Source organism: Camelus ferus, chromosome 9 (genome assembly GCF_009834535.1).
Source record: "Camelus ferus isolate YT-003-E chromosome 9, BCGSAC_Cfer_1.0, whole genome shotgun sequence".
Lineage (NCBI taxonomy): Eukaryota > Metazoa > Chordata > Mammalia > Artiodactyla > Camelidae > Camelus > Camelus ferus.
Genome location: NC_045704.1, coordinates 8,981,159 through 8,996,914, shown reverse-complemented (window position 1 = coordinate 8,996,914; position 15,756 = coordinate 8,981,159). Strand labels below are relative to the sequence as shown.

The window sequence follows — 15,756 nt, the reverse complement described above, 5'->3', positions numbered from 1 at the left end:
GAGCGCCACGTGAGGATGAAGGCAGGGTTGGCCGGTGAGAGCCTGCGAGCCTGCAAGCCGAGGAGTGTGAAGGACCGCCTGCAAACCGTGAAGGAGGGGACGGGCGATGCCTTGATTTCGGACTTCTAACCTCCACAACTGGGATACGATACATTTCTGTTAGGCCAGTCATTTTTGGCACTTTGTTTTGGTGGCTCAAGGAAACTAGTTCACTATTTTTCCCCAATTATATCTTAATTTTTTTAAAACGACACAATGTTTTGATGCAATTTCATTAGAGAACAGTTGCAGGAATATTGCAAAAATCATCCTCTCCTTCACCCAGATCCCCCGAATGTTAATATTTTACCTTTTACCTTGTCTCTCTGTACATACATAAGCATTTTCTCCTGACCTGTTCAAAGTCGTTTCTACACAGTGTACAAATTCACCTCTATTACTGAACGCTAGGTACCTTTACCCCTAAACACTTCAGGGTTTATGTTCCAGAAATAAGGACGCTCTTTGTATCTCCACGGCACATCAAAGTCAGGAAAGTAATGGTAACATGATTATTATCTACCATGCGGACTTCACGCCTGTGCTTCGTTAAGGTTTTGTTTTGTTTTTTTGCATTCACTTTTACAAGTGGATTGAAACACTTGAAATCTTACACAAAACTTGTTAGTTTTCAATATCCAAGCCATGACTCAAATAGTTGGGGAGTTCCTTTTCTCCCCACTGTCTCTTTTTCTCTCTGAAAGAGCTTCTGGAAAACAATTTTTATTTAAATTTTGACTTAGTTTGGTGATGACGCCATTTGTGCCTGAAGTCTTCTTTGGAGGGAGAATTTCTATGACCTGCAATGATTTGCTTTCAAAACCTCACACAGAACAGAAATAGATGAAAGTTGTCATTTTCTAAGAATTTATATATTCAAACAAAATCATGCATTTCTTTTGGTATAAAATTTGCAGATTTGTAGTGTCCTCAGGATACGCAGTGACATCCCCTCTTTCGTTCCCGGTAATTATTCTTCACTCCTTTTTCAGCATCAGATTCGTCTGGAGGGAATCAGAGCTTAAGTCTTTCCAAAGAATACACTTTGAGCCTCATATTTATTTGATTATTCTCGGATGTCAGTCTATTTTCTTTTCATGTTTTTTGCTGTTCTTTAACTTAATGTGTATACCCAGCTCATGAACTTTCAATCTTGCTTTCTTGTATCTTTAAAGTAGCAGTTTTTTCCCACCAGTTTCTTTTTTTGTTGAAGTCTAGTTGATTTACAATGTTGTAAGGTTCAGATGAACAGCAAACTGATTGAGACACATATATATATTATATATATCATATGTGTGTGTGTATATATATATCATATATGTGTGTGTGTATGTGTGTATATATATATATTCTTTTCCATTATAGGCCATTGCAGGGTACTGAATATAGTTCCCAGTACGTCCTCGTTTATCTATTTCATATACGGTAGTGTGTATGAGTTAACCCCAAACTCTTAATTTAACCTTCCCCGCTACCCCTCTCCCCTTTGGAAATCATGGTTTGTTTCTATGTCTGTGAGTCTCCTTCTGTTTTGTAAATGAGTTCATTTGTATCATTTTTTTTTTAGATTCCACATATAAGTGATATCATATGATATTTGTCTTTCTCTCTCCGACTTTAAAGTACTAGATTTTTGTAAGCCGTGCTTATGCGCATTCACTTCACTTTGATACGTGACATTAAACATTCAGTTCAGAATTTTATTTTCCGTACTTTCTCTTGGTCCACTAATCATCTCCATATCGAGTCTGATATTAACACGTTGCAGTAGTTCCCACGGCTGCATAACACAGCACCACACACTGTGCAGTCTGAACAGCAGATTTACGACCTCACAGTTCTGGAGGCTGCAAGCCCGAGGCCGAGGTGGCGGCAGGGTGCACTCCTCCCAAGGGCTGTTGCAGGCGTGCTTCTGCAGTTGCAGGCGTGCTTTGGCTTGTAAATGGCGCTGTCTCTGTCTTCCCATCATTTTCCCTCTTGACATGTCTGTGTCCCAATCTCTCCTTTTAATGACACCAGACATTCTGGATCCCACATGACATCGTCTTAACTAATTACACCTGCAGTGACCCTATTTCCAAGCAAGTTCACATTCTGAGGTGCTGGGAGCTAGGACTTCAACATATGGATCTGGGGGTGGGGGACATAATTCAACCCATAACAACCTAACATTCTCGCACCGGGGACAGAGAAGGCGATCTCTGCTGACCGTAGTGGCAGAGGAGAACGTGTATGTGCCTGTATTGGTGGTAGATTTAAAATCTGACTGGTAGCAAGTTGGAATGTGCTCAGTGCCTCACTCTGAGGGTCTCTGCCCAGGGCAGAAAGTACCATATTTACACGTCAGCCTTTGGAAGAGGCTGCCCTCTGATCTTCCCAACACTGCCTCCCCAGCAAGAGCAGTCCGCTAGCTGCGTGCTGCGTGCAGGAGGGCTCGGGGCCAAGTGTCGGCAAGCTTCTTGCCCAGGGAAAGCCATTCTTTGGGTCAGCATCAGAATCTACTGGGGGCTGTAATGGATGCCCTGCCAACCCTCAGAATTGACGAGGTGTAGCTGGGGCCCTGGGACGTCCTGGCGGTGTGGATGCAGCGCAGAGAGCCACTCGGAGAGACACTGCTTGGGAGCCTGCTGCCCTGGCGGCTGCAGGACTTGGATGTGCCTGTGCCTCAAGATTTGACCAAAAGCAGGCTTTTTCACTCTATGGGCAAAGGCCCCCAGGGGAGAAGCCACAGAATGTCCTTTCATCATCTTTCTGAAACTGTATGGTCATCCTCTGCATCACTTAACAACTTACCCTCATTCTTAGATCTCTAATGCTGATAAGATTTATTTAAAATTTTTTATCCAAATCACCTAGTCTACTATTTTGGCAACAGACCCTTCTTTATGGTCATCCATGAATAAAGTGGTTTTACTTGTTACAATTTTTCACTATTATTGGAGCCTTTTATTGACTTCAGAATTGTCAGACTGTACTCCCCCACCCGGCAAACAGCCTGACCACCTAGAACACTGCTTACAGACTGACTTCCTTCTGTTGTTGGTCTTACAGTCTCCATGTTTCCTAAGTTATTTAGATCAACACTCTCCCTTCCACCCCTTTCAGTGAGGTTATATTATACACTCATGATACAGTTAAATTTGTTACCATGTGCATTCCATCCCAGGGGCCCTGGCTGTCCTTTTTTTTTTTTTCAGTTTTAATGCGTTAAGGTTCATTCTCCACTGTGGGATTCTGTAGGTTTTCACAGGTGCATAGCACCATAGGGTAATACAGAAGGGTTTCACTGTCCTAAAAATAAAATTCCCTGTGCTTCACCTGTTCACCCCAACTCCCACCCCTGAATCTATGGCAACTGTGATCTGTTTACCATGTCTATAGTTTTGCCTTTTCCAGGATGTCATATAAATGAATCATACACTGTGTAACCTTCTCACACTAGCCTCTTGCACTTGGCAATATGCATTTAAGACTCATTCATGTTGTTGGGACAGACTCTGTTTCTTTCCAAGAAAGCAAGAAAGCAATCCCATTTAAAATAGCACCAAAAAGACTACAATACCTAGGAAGGAACTTAAGTAAGGACATGGAAGACCTATACTCTGAAAACTATAAAACACTGATGAAGGAAATTGAAGATGATACAAATAAATGGAAATATACCCCATGCTCTTGGGTTGGAAGAATTGATATTATTTAAATAGCCATACTGCCTGAAGCCATCTATATATTTAATGCAATCCCTATCAAAACACATGAGACATTTTTCACAGAGCTAGAGCAAAAGACCCCGAGTCGCCAAAGCAATCTTGAGAAAGAATAAAGCTGCAGCCGTAGCCCTCCCAGACTTCAGGCTGCACCACAGAGCTACAGCCGGTCAAAGAGCGTGGCACCGGCACGAAGACACACACAGATCCAAGGAACAGGACAGAGGCCAAAAACAAACCCCATACCTGTGGTCAAGTGATGTATGACAAAGGAAGCAAGAATACACAGTGGAGAAAAGACAAGAGGTGCTGAGGAAACTGGACAACTGCATGTGAGACAATGAGATTAGAAGATTCCCTCATGCCACGTACAAAAATAAACTCAAAATGGATTAAAGACCTATATGTAAAACCTGAAACCATAAAATTCCTAGCAGAGAACACAGGCAGAATGCTCTTTGACATAAATCATAGCAATATTTTTTTTGGAATCGTCTAAGGCAAAAGAAAGAAAAGTCAAAGCAAACAAATGGGGGGGAGGGCAGAGCACAGGGGTAGAGCGTGTGCTCAGCATGCACGAGGTCCTGGCTTCGATCCCCAGCACCTCCATTAAAAAAAAATATAAAATCAAATAAAAATTAATTTAAAAATAAACAAATGGGACCTAATTAAACTCCAAAGCTTTTGCACAGCAAAGGAAACCACTGACAAAAGAAAAAGCCTATGGAGCGGGAGAAAATATTTGCAGGTGATGTGCCCAACCAGGTGTTAATATCCAAATTACATAAACGGCTCATATAACTCATGAACAAAAAAAATCAAACAACTCAGTCAAAAAACAAACAGAATAGCTAAACAGACATTTCTCCAAAGAAGGCATACAGATGGCTAATAGGCACATGAAAGGATGCTCAACATCGCTAATTATCAGAGAAACGCAAATCAAAACTACCACGCAGTATCACCTCACATCTGTCAGAATGGCCATATTCAAAAAGTGCAGATAACAAATGTTGGAGAGGATGTGGAGAAAAGGAAACCCTTGTACACTGTTGGCTGCTATGGGAAATGCTATGGAGGTTCCTCAAAATGTAAAAATAGAACTACAGTGTGATCCAGCAATTCCACGCCTGGGTATACATCTGGGAAAATGACAACACTAATTTGAAAAGATACAGGCATCCCAATGTTCATAGCAGCACGATTTATAACAGCCAAGTCACAGAAGCAACCCAAGTGCCCAGCAGCAGACGAGTGGATAAAGAAGTGGTGTGTATATACACAATGGAATACTATTCAGCCATGAAAAATGCAATCATGCCACTTGCAGTAACATGGATGGATGGACCTAGAGATGATCATACTTAGTGAAATAAGTCAGACAGAGAAAGACAAATACTATATGCTATCATTTACACGTGGAATCTAAAAATTAATACAAGTGAACGTATATGCAAAACAAAAACAGATTCACAGGTATAGGAAACAAAGTGGCAGTTACTCAGGGGAGAAAGAAGGGGGGACAAATTAGGGACATGGGATTAACAGAAACAAACAACTGTGTATAAGATAGATTAGTAATGAGGATATACTGCATGGCACAGGGAATTCTCATCATTACCAGTATTTATAATCTGCAAAAATATTGAACAACGACGCTGGACACTTGAAACTAAAGCAATATTGTAACCCTTTTTAATTTTATTCATTGTAGTAGTGTATCACAGCAGCTCAGCATTGTTTTAATTTCATTTTCCTAGTGACAAACGATGGTCAGCATCTATTCATGTTCTTATTTGCCATCTGTGTACCCTTTTGGTGAGGTCTCTGCTCGGATCTTTTACCCCTATTTTTTACTGGGTTGTTTATTTTCTTGCTGTTGAATTTTAAGAGTTCTTTGTGTATCCTCCACACGAACCTTTGATCAGATACGTAATTTGCAAGGGCTTTCCCCCAGTCTATATAGCTCTTGTTTTTCTTCTCTTAACAAGTGTCCTTCCCAGAGCAAACACCCTTTATTCTAACAGAGTCCAACTCATCAGTTTTCTTTCACGAATCATGCATTGTACATGGCACCCAACAACGCTTCTGCAGACCTAAAGTCAGGTAGACTTTCTCCTGTTTTCGTCTACAAGTTTTACGGTTTTGAATGCTCTGTTGAGGTCTATGACCCGCTTGGACTTGGTTTCCGTGTGAGGTGTGAGCTCTGTGTCTAGGTGTTTTGCATCATATTGCACACAGACGTCCAGGTGTCCCAGCACCATTTGTTGAAAAATTATCCTTTCTGCCTTGTGCTTTTGTCAAAACTGAACTATGTTTGGGCATCCTGCTACTATATTTGCTTCTTTCTTGATGACATGTCAGATGAATCCAGGTTGAGGCTTTCATACCCTCTGAATAACTTCATCTGCTATTAGGTAGAGATCCTCCCTGCCTAGCGTCATAATTTTGCCTTGAAGTGGAATGCTTCGGTCGGTACAGGTGTGTGAGCCGTCGCCGGGACAGGTCTGCCGTACCCGGCTTGTCTTCTCCGGCTGCTTCACACCAGGTGTTTATCTGCAGGTCTCCATCGGGGGTGCTTTTCCTGGACACGAACCCTGGATACCTCTTACTGTGTGTCTGCACTGCGCGTCATTAGAGTTGAGGTTAGAAGTAATTCTGTGGGGGATTATTTATTATTCGTGCTGAATTTTATTTCCAGTACCATTGTTCTCATGACCATTTCACTGAGACGGGGAGAAGCGGTGAGTCCGGTCTCCAAACCGTCCTGCCCTCAGCCCCACTGCCCCCGGAACAGCAAGGTGCTGTGCAAGAACTTAATTGTGTCACTTGATGGATTTTTAATGACTTGGCTCTGCCCTGAACTGTCCACAGGTTCCACTCATTTCCTGTTCCTGGTCATTCTGTCTCTGAAGGTTAACATTTGCCCTGGTCAGGGTGGCTTCATCTTTCTTCTCTGATTTCGGCCTTATGTGGTACCTGGAAGAGCTCAAAAAGGACGAGTTCAAAAAATTCAAGGATTTCTTCAGGAAAGAATCTCTGGAACTTGGACTCAAGCAAATACCCTGGGGGAAAATTAAGAGGGCAACATGGAAAAACCTTATAACACTGTTGATCATAAACTATAAGGAGCAGCAAGCATGGAATGTGACCGTCAGTGTCTTTCACAAGCTCAACAGAACGGACCTCTGTGAGAAGGCCGAGCTGGAGATGACAGGTGAGGGAGTCTGGGCTCAAGGGGTGGGGACGAGGCTTCCTACAGCGGGGATCGTGTCGTGGTTCTGACCAGTGCTCTCTGTGCCTGTCTGCAGCGGGGACAGAACGTACCATGGGACGACGTCACCCTTGCAGACAGAAAACAGCTTCATTTAGACCCATGGGTTATACGTGGTGAACCGGGTGGACATCACGCCCTGGCCTGTGTCACACCTCTGCCTGGGCTACCGGTCATGTCGTCCTAAGCAGAGAGCTTGCATCCAAGCCAGAAACCCTCTCTCGGGGGAAGAACCATCAGAACCAGGGCGCTTGGCCGTCAGCACCTGCCGCGGGTGACGCACTTGACCTGCACTGGGTTACTTAGAAGCTGGGTTTTAAGATGGGTTTCATGTTTGATTCTTCCATAAAACAATTTTGTATGAGACGTGATAGAAATCATTTTACCTCACGGTAATAACTACCCCCAAATAATAACTCCTCTGAGGCCACTGAGTAGGTCAGGGGCAAAGCTGGGCAAAAACATGGGGTTTAAGGAACCCTAGCCTAGGTCCTTCCCTCTAGCATTTTCAGTTCTCATGAGCTCTATCGACTGGCAGCTTCGGCTCTAAGTCCTTCGCTGTCCCCGTTCTGAGCCTGACAGAAGGTGAGAATGTGGAGGTCGTTTCTACCAAAATGTTTTATCTCTGTATTCTTCCAGGATCTTTGATTTTCAGAATCGCATTAAAACTGTGTTTTATGTTAACCTAAACAGTGGTTTAGGTTAGGTTAGGACCACTGCCAAGATTAGGTTTAGGTTAACCTAATCTTGGCAGTGGTCCTCAGTCAGGACTGACTGTGCCCCCCAGGGGACATCTGGCCACATCTGTAGGTATCCTTCTGTTGTCTCCACTGGGGGAGGGGCATGGGGGACATCTGGTGACCAGGGGCCAAGGATGCTCCCACGTTAAACTTAGGTTCTCAAGAGTTACCCAGCCCAGAACGCCAGCAGTGCTGCAGCTGAGCGGGCCTGTGCTAGACGCACACACATAACTGTCCAGTACAGCAGCTGCTAGTCACACGAGGCTGTTGGCATTTAAATTAAGTTGTTCCTCAGTTGCACTAGCTACGTTGCAATTGGTGAACGGCTTCACTGTAGCCGGCAGCTGCCAAACTGGATGGCACAGAACTCAACATCCCCTTCCCACAGAAAGACCTGAAAAGACATTAACCACATTTTCCCGTGAGGGACAAATGGTATTAATATACACTCAGTATGATTTAATTTGTGATCTAAAAAAAGTCTTACCAAATGTGCTTAGTAGTCTGAATCGCATGCACTGAAATCAAGCTTCTGGAGGTGGTTTCGGGTGGTTCATGAAAGCACGTGGTGTGGTTGTGGTTGTGGTTGTTCTAGCAATTTTCAGAGTTTCTCCTTCCATGCTGCCCTCCTTAAGTATCTCACCTTTGAGTGTTTAACTTGTTTCTTTCTTTTCTGCTTGGAAGTGGTTCAGGGACCTCCACACTTCTCCTGGTCCTCCTTCTCTAGCACAAATTCTTTTCCTAGACTGAGAACTGAGTATCCAGCCTCACCAGAAAGGCAGTCTTTCCTAATCCAAGTCACTGAACGTTACTGTTGGACACGGGACACGGGGAAAGAATCATTCACATAATTCTGCAGGGCTGCCCTTCAAATAGGGCTTGGCCTGATACAGCAGATGGGAGCTCATAGATTCTGAGGGCAGGGACAAGTTAGAATCCCAGTGACACTCAATCACAGGCCCCTGACGAAATAACGAAATAACGTGGGCTTCCCACAGCGCTGTTTGGGAAAATGCAGTTCCTCCCCTTGCTGCCGCGTGCGGGTGTGAAGAACGCTCTGCCCATGCTCAGCACCAGCGCGGCTTCTCAGTTCTGCTGCCGTAGCTGTGATTCAGGGACCAGGGAGCTCCCCGGTGCAGCTGCTTCTTAAAACCCATGAATTTAGCAGCTGGAGACTGGGATGGTTTTATAGAAAAGTCTAGGGTCTCCACGTTCAGGGCAACAGCAGCAAAACTGCCAGAGCCGCAGGAGACAGACTCTGCGCCGCCTCTCCCCTCCGGTGTCCTGAGGACGTGGCCTGGGCCCGGGTCCTCGGAGGGGCGTGCGCCGTCGGCTTTGTTCAGCTATCTTCCCTGAAGGGGTCTGTCGGGAATAACAGTGGAGCCACCCCGTTGTGTCTGCTGTGCCCAGTTTCCTTGGCCAGGCCCTGAGATCAATCCCATACACGGAGAACCTGTGTCTGCCCTAATCCCCTTGTATACATGAATGCGCGCACGTGTAGGCACAGAATCGTTCTTCTCCTATTGCAGAAAAATGTGTTACAGCTCAGTGTTATAGCTCAGGTGTGACAGCAACCTGGATCCGGCCGAGAGACCAAGCAGCTCTCGGAGAGTTGGAGAACTGAGGTTGATTACACCAGCAGGCCCAGGGGAGTTAACACTCCAAGCTCTGGACCCTGTCTGTAGGTTTACACAGGCCTTTATAGGCTGCCAGTCTACACTTTGCAACAGCATATGCAAATAAAGTATAACAGAAGTTGACCAACCAGGAATAAGCTTTGTAGAAATAGACCAATCAGGAGTGAGAGAAATAACCAATCAGGAGTGAGCTCCATGCAAATGAAGTACTACAAATGGACCAATCAGAAGTTAGGGGAGTGGCCCAATCAGAAGTGAGAGTAATAACCAATCAGGAGTGAAGGAAATAACCAATCAGAAGTGAGCTCAGGGAACCAATAGAATTTTAGGGGTAAGTAAGCCGTTTCAGAGGCAAAAAGTGAGAGAGCCTCTAAGCCAGGGAACCGGATGGTGCTGGGAGGAGAGCAGCGGCCCTGCCTGGGGGTCCTGCTGGTCTTTTTATGGGGCTTCCTGCCTCATTCCCCCCTTTTGATGCGCTCTTTAACATCTGCAGTGAGCATCAACCTCAGAGCGGTGTCCCTTATTCATCAATGGGTTCTTCCTGGTCCAGGGGCCTGGCCTGTCCTGAGTAACCAGTACCTGTAGCCTTAGTGACTCTATTCGTGAGCTAATGAAACGGGTAATGAGATTAAGGATGCAGGGACCAAACAGCAGTGCTAGAAGGATCATAAGGAGGGGGCCTGCCAGTGGGAGGAGCCAGGAGGCCCAACTCCAGAGGTTATTCCACTGTGCCCAGGAGTTTGCTAATTCCTGGTTTCTGTGTTAAGCTCGATCTCGTAGTTGTTGGACCGTATTTCTGACAATTCCTGATTGACTTACATAGAAACAGCATTCCTCATTTAGCAAGAGAGAGTCCCCCCCTTTTTGGCGGTGAGCAAGTCTAAACCTCTCCTGTTCTGTAGGACTACTGCTGCTAGGGAGTCCAACTGGTTTTGTAGGGTCATTAAGGACTCAGCCACTTGTTTTAAACCTTCAGTGAACTCAGCAGATAACTGCTGGTAATAGTGGGATGATGAGGCAGCTATTCCTCCTATTCCTGTGCCCACTCCAGTTGCTATTCCCAGCCCAACGAGTAGTGGTATTAGGTGGATGGCCCTTTCTGATCGAGTATGGGCCATCAGGGTGTGGGAAGGCTCTGGTTATTAGGTATTATGTCCATCTGAGGGGTAAGGAAGGCCAGTGTGCAAGTACCTGTCCAACTGGCTGGCAGGCACCAGCAGGCGTGTGCCCCGCATACAAAAAAGGTTCCTGGGCTCGGTGTGCACCAGGGTTTGGCAGGCATACAACCGTAAACAGTTGTGCAGTTACGGGTTTGGGCACACTGGGCAGTGGCCGATTTCCTACAGAATGTCTTGTCCCCAGGTTGTAGATGCAGTCAGGAGCTGTATGAGCCAACTGTGCATTAACTGACTTGGGGCTCATATCTGCGGAGTCTGGGGACCACCCCAGGTGGCCATTAAACTTGGTTAGATCTGAGAGACCTATCGGGCTGGCTGCATGCTGGAGGGGCCGGGACGCAGGCAGAGCCAGCAAGCATTTGTTAGTTGTGAGCTAGTAGCGTTAAGGAGGTGAAGGACTTGCTTAATAAGGGACTTAATTGGGGGTCCTGGTTATAGAGCATGGACCTAGGTCTATTTTTGTTTTCCCAGTCCTTATCAGGACTATAGAAGGGCCCTGAGCGTGTGGGCTGGGGATTTTTTCTGGGGAGCAGGCTCCTGCCTAACGCAATTTGGCGAATGGGTCCCATTGGAACCCCCGTCATGGAAAGAAGTATGTCAGCAACTACTTTTATAAGCAGAAGAAAGGTTTGGGGTTTCATCATTTCTAACAAGGAGGTATGGTTCCTATTAGCAGACACTGACTGACCATTAGGTTTTCTATTGTAGAGAACAGCTGGTATTAGTCTCTGGCCCATGTTCCAATCCTGGGGTGCAGGGGCCGTCAGCCCTACAGCTAGTAATAAAGTAACAATACGCAATAATAAACTAAGGGCAGCAGCTCTTTTTATGTCTTGATCGCTGGTTCCTCAGGCTCCCGCCGTGCGTTGACTAGCCAGCTGCCGGGTGTGGCTAGAGCAGGGCGTGGTGCTCTCTGGCAGGTGAGGCGGGCATCTCTGGCCCAGATTTCAAGTGGCTCCTCGAGGTCCTGGCTGATTCTCCAGACGTCCTTATCTCAGTGATGCTTCTCTCTTTACTCTGGTGTGATGAATCCACGGGGTGATACCTGTCACTTTAAGAGCTGTTGGGATGGTTAGTTTAACTGTGTAGGGGCCCCTCCAAGAGGGTTCAAGGGGCTTCTTTCTTCAATCTTTTATTCAGACTTGATCTCCCAGCTCATATGGCTGTAACATTGTTTCCATTGAGACTGGGATCCCATCAGTTACCCACCTATGGGTTTTCCGCATGGTTTTTTCGGGACCCTGCATTTGCTTATAAAGTTCTAAGCTTCCCATCTCTCTAACTTTTTTTCCTAGTAACATCAGGGGAGGGGGATTCCTATATAGGATTTCAAAAGGGGAGAACCCTGTCTTGGACCAAGGGGCATAGAGTACCCACTGGAGAGCCATGGGCAGAGGATCAGTCCAAGGTAGTTCAGTTTCTTAGCCGAGCTGTATCATCTTCTGTTTTAGGGCCTGGCCCGTGCGCTCTGTCCTCCCTGAATGCCGGGGCCTGTTGGCTTCATGTAGATCCCAGCAGATGTTTACTGTTTTTGCCACTTGTACTATTTCTGCTACGAATGCGGGTCCATTGTCTGACCCTATGGTTAATGGCATCCCGAATCTGGAAATAATGTCTCTGAGGCCTTTGTTACTCCTCGTTTCCTCAATCCGTGTTGGGTATGCTTCTACCCATCCTGAAAAGGTGCAGATAAAAACCAGCAAGTAGTTGTATCCTCTGCTGGGCCCCATTTCTGCAAAACCCATTTCCGTATCTTTAAAAGGAGCCTGGCCATAGCACTGGATTTCTCTTGGTCCAGTTGACCCCCATTGTGCATTATTCTGAGCACATATGAGGCAGCGCTGAGACTGAGGCACACAGGGATGGAAGTTGAGGGATCAGACAGTACTGTCCCAGCAGGGCCTCTAGGGCAGTCTTTCCCAGGGGGGTGAGCTCATGCTGTTGAAGGACCACCTGGTTGGCTAACCGTTCAGGTAGATATATCCGTTTGTCAGGCATCACCCACCATCCTTCCTTTCCACTGGATCCTCCTTTAGTTCTTGCCTGAGTTTTCCTCTTGGCTGTATGCTGGAGATGTTGACAGCAGTTTGGGTGCTGGTCGAACCTTTGGGATGGCCCCAAGACCTCTGGCATGACCTGATTCACTTGCCGCTTTGTGCACAGCCTGATCTCCTAGTTGGTTTCTTCTGTTTATGGGGTCATTTCCCTTTATGGTGTCCATTACAATGGATGATTGACATCTCTGTGGGCTCCCAAATTGCCTCTCACCATAGTCCATGGGGGACTTGTCTGGCTTTTGCATCACGGTGATCGTAGACATGTTGGTTGGTTTCTTTGCCACAGCTCGCAGCCCATGCAGGAGGGCTCTCCACTATGTCCACAGAGCCTCCCGTCCGGCTTGGGAGTTATTGTTCCATTCTGGTCTTGTGTCTGGGGCTGCATCCCGGGCCCATTCCTCCACATCCACGGTTCCCTCTGGGGCCTGCTCTTGTAGCCATCTTCTAGTTTCTGTTATGATCTGCTTGCTTTCCTTTGTACTGAAGAGTATCAGGAGCAGCTGTTGAAAGTCATCCCAAGTCGGCCAGTGGGTCTGGAAGACGGACTCTAGGAGGTCAATCATGGCCTGGGGATTTTCCGAATACGGCGGAGTGTGGTGTCGCCAGTTCAGGAGATCCGTTGTACTGAAAGGCTGGTAGTACAGGATGGAGTGTCTGGGCTGTATGGAGCCATCATCGTTAATTTGTTGCGGCTCTTGGGTCTCCTGGAAAGGCTTCTGGAGAGTGGCTGCTGGCTAGGCGGCCTGCAGGGCTGAACAGAGATTCCCATCCTTGGGCTTTCGGCTCAGAGCCCGAGGCCACCATGGCGGTGCAGGTGGTGGACCGTCCGGTAGAGGCAGCTGTGGTGGAGCCGCAGAAGTAGGAGGAATATTTGGCAGGGGTAGCACTAGCAGTTCTTCAGGGTTGTCCTGAACACTAGCCTCATGTCTTTTTTCATCTTTAATGTCGGGACCATGAGGATCTTATACTGTCCCTGACCATTTGCGTAGACCCGGACCCACGGAAACAAGGTTTGGGCGATCGTTAGCCAAGATTCAATATATGGGAATGGGTCGCGATGCCCCGGGGGCGTGGTGATTATCCAGTGTATGGCCGCGGCAGCTGACAGGTTGAGTGTGCCTTCCAGGGGCCGTCCCACTCCAAAGGTGGGCCACTCTGACTCGCACAACGTGCGCAATTTTTTTGGTGACAATTTCATAGTTTCCTGAGAAGCCCTTTTTGAAATTTTTAATAATGCAGTCCAGAACTGTTGGCTTTGATTTTGAGGATCCCATTCCTATTAGCTGACAGATTTTATGGCCTATAGGTGTGAGTCTGCTTCTGGCACTGAGAACTGTGACCCCAGTATCTTTGTCCCACTCCTCAAAACAGTGGAGTTCTCAACAAGCTGGTTCCCTCACTGGGCCTGACATCTACCTGCTCGGCTGCAAGTGCTGCTGACGGGCTGGGGTTTCCACGTTAGGCAGGTAACCCTGAGGCTCCCCCAGGCCTGGATGAGCTCTAGGGGTCCCTGTATAGTCTTTTTATAGCCTGAATAACAAAATATGAGGCCAGGATGGCTGGCCAGAAGCAGAATAAATCAACCAAGGTGGGGGGCCTCAAACAGAGTTCCAGCCAGTCCTGGGTTGTCTCCCTCTGGCTCAGGTCTCGTGGTCTTAATTTTAGACCGAGTAGTATATAAAGGCTGATGAATCACGACAGGGTATTCTGGGGGACTAGTAACAAGATTGTGTCAAACTCTTTAACGTAGTCTCATCTTAGTTCCTAAGGGCACAGCGGTCATTTACTCATAGGCTGTTCTATGTTCCTTTCTCTCCCCATGTAGCCACCCTGTGCCAGTGTCACAAACGAGACAAAGGGAGGGTTTTCACTGCATCCGCCTGGCCATTCCCCTCGCTGGGACAAAGGTGCCTCTTAGCTTTGGCGGGTCAGTATAAACCGCTGACTCCGATCGATACCCCAACGGGCCGATACCGCCGTATCATACAAGCCGTATGAGGTCACCACGGAACTGCATGTTGGGACTCACTCGAACTCCATAGCAGAATTCTGTGGAGCTACAAACTCAAACGTGATCGCATGTTTTTCAGGCCACACACACACATAAGAACACAAAGATTATTTGCACATTCCCCTTCCTATCACCAGGGCGTCTCTTATCTAACCTAATCTAACCAGATCTCCCCATCAGACTACCGTCAGGCAGGTAGCATAACCAGATCTCCCCGTCCAGACTATCGTCAGGCAGGGCGCCTGGAGGAGGTGATCAGTCTCTTCTGTCCACTTGGACAGAACCTGAATACCCTATCCTAAATACGGACGCTTCCCAGGGTTCCTACCTTGTTTGGCTGTGTTGCTTGGAGAGTTGGTCTGTCCCTCCACTGAGTCCAGTTGGGGCGGTAGCCCAGAAGACTGTATCACCTCTGCAAAGGAGGACCCAGAATACTGTTGGGTGGCACACTTCCTCGTTCGCTTTTGGAGCTCCCGACCTCCAGGTCGTTGCTCCGCTGTCCTGGTGGCTCAAGGGGCCGGCGTGGTTGGAATCACGCTGGGGCCCCCAGAAATATTGCAGAAAAATGTGTTACAGCTCAGGTGTGACAGCAACCTAGATCTGGGTGAGACACCAAGCAGCACTCAGACAGTTGGAGAACTCATGTTTATTACACCAGCAGACCCAGAACAGTTAACACTCCAAGTTCTGGACGCCCCCCCATCCGTAGGTTTACACAGGCATTTATAGGCTGCCAGTTTTACACTTTGCAACATCGTATGCAAATAAAGTATAACAGAAGTTGACCAACCAGGAACAAGCTTTGTAGAAATAGACCAATCAGGAGTGAGAGAAATAACCAATCAGAAGTGAGAGTAATAGCCAATCAGGAGTGAAGGAAATAACCAATCAGAAGTGAGAGTAATAGCCAATCAGGAGTGAAGGAAATAACCAATCAGAAGTGAGCTCAGGGAACCAATAGAATTTTAAGGGTAAGTAAGCCATTTCAGAGGCAAAAAGTGAGATAGAGGCTATGGGCCAGGGAGCCCATGGTGCCAGCAGGAGAGCAGTTGCCCTGCTTGGGGGGTCCTGCCTCACTCGCACGTAAAGGTTATTCCACACTTTTAATATGTG

At 46.9% G+C, this 15,756-nt stretch overlaps 1 protein-coding gene across 2 annotated transcripts in view; it reads right to left on the bottom strand.

The window, feature by feature from the left end:
* Nucleotides 1–15,324, bottom strand: part of NLRP9 (NLR family pyrin domain containing 9) — a 48,252-nt gene extending 32,928 nt beyond the window's left edge. For both annotated transcript variants that reach the window (XR_004322826.1, XM_032487499.1), the window contains exon 1: nt 14,972–15,324. The gene's annotated coding sequence lies outside the window, so the exon portion shown is untranslated. The remainder of the gene's footprint in view (nt 1–14,971) is intronic.
* Nucleotides 15,325–15,756: the final 432 nt, after the last annotated feature.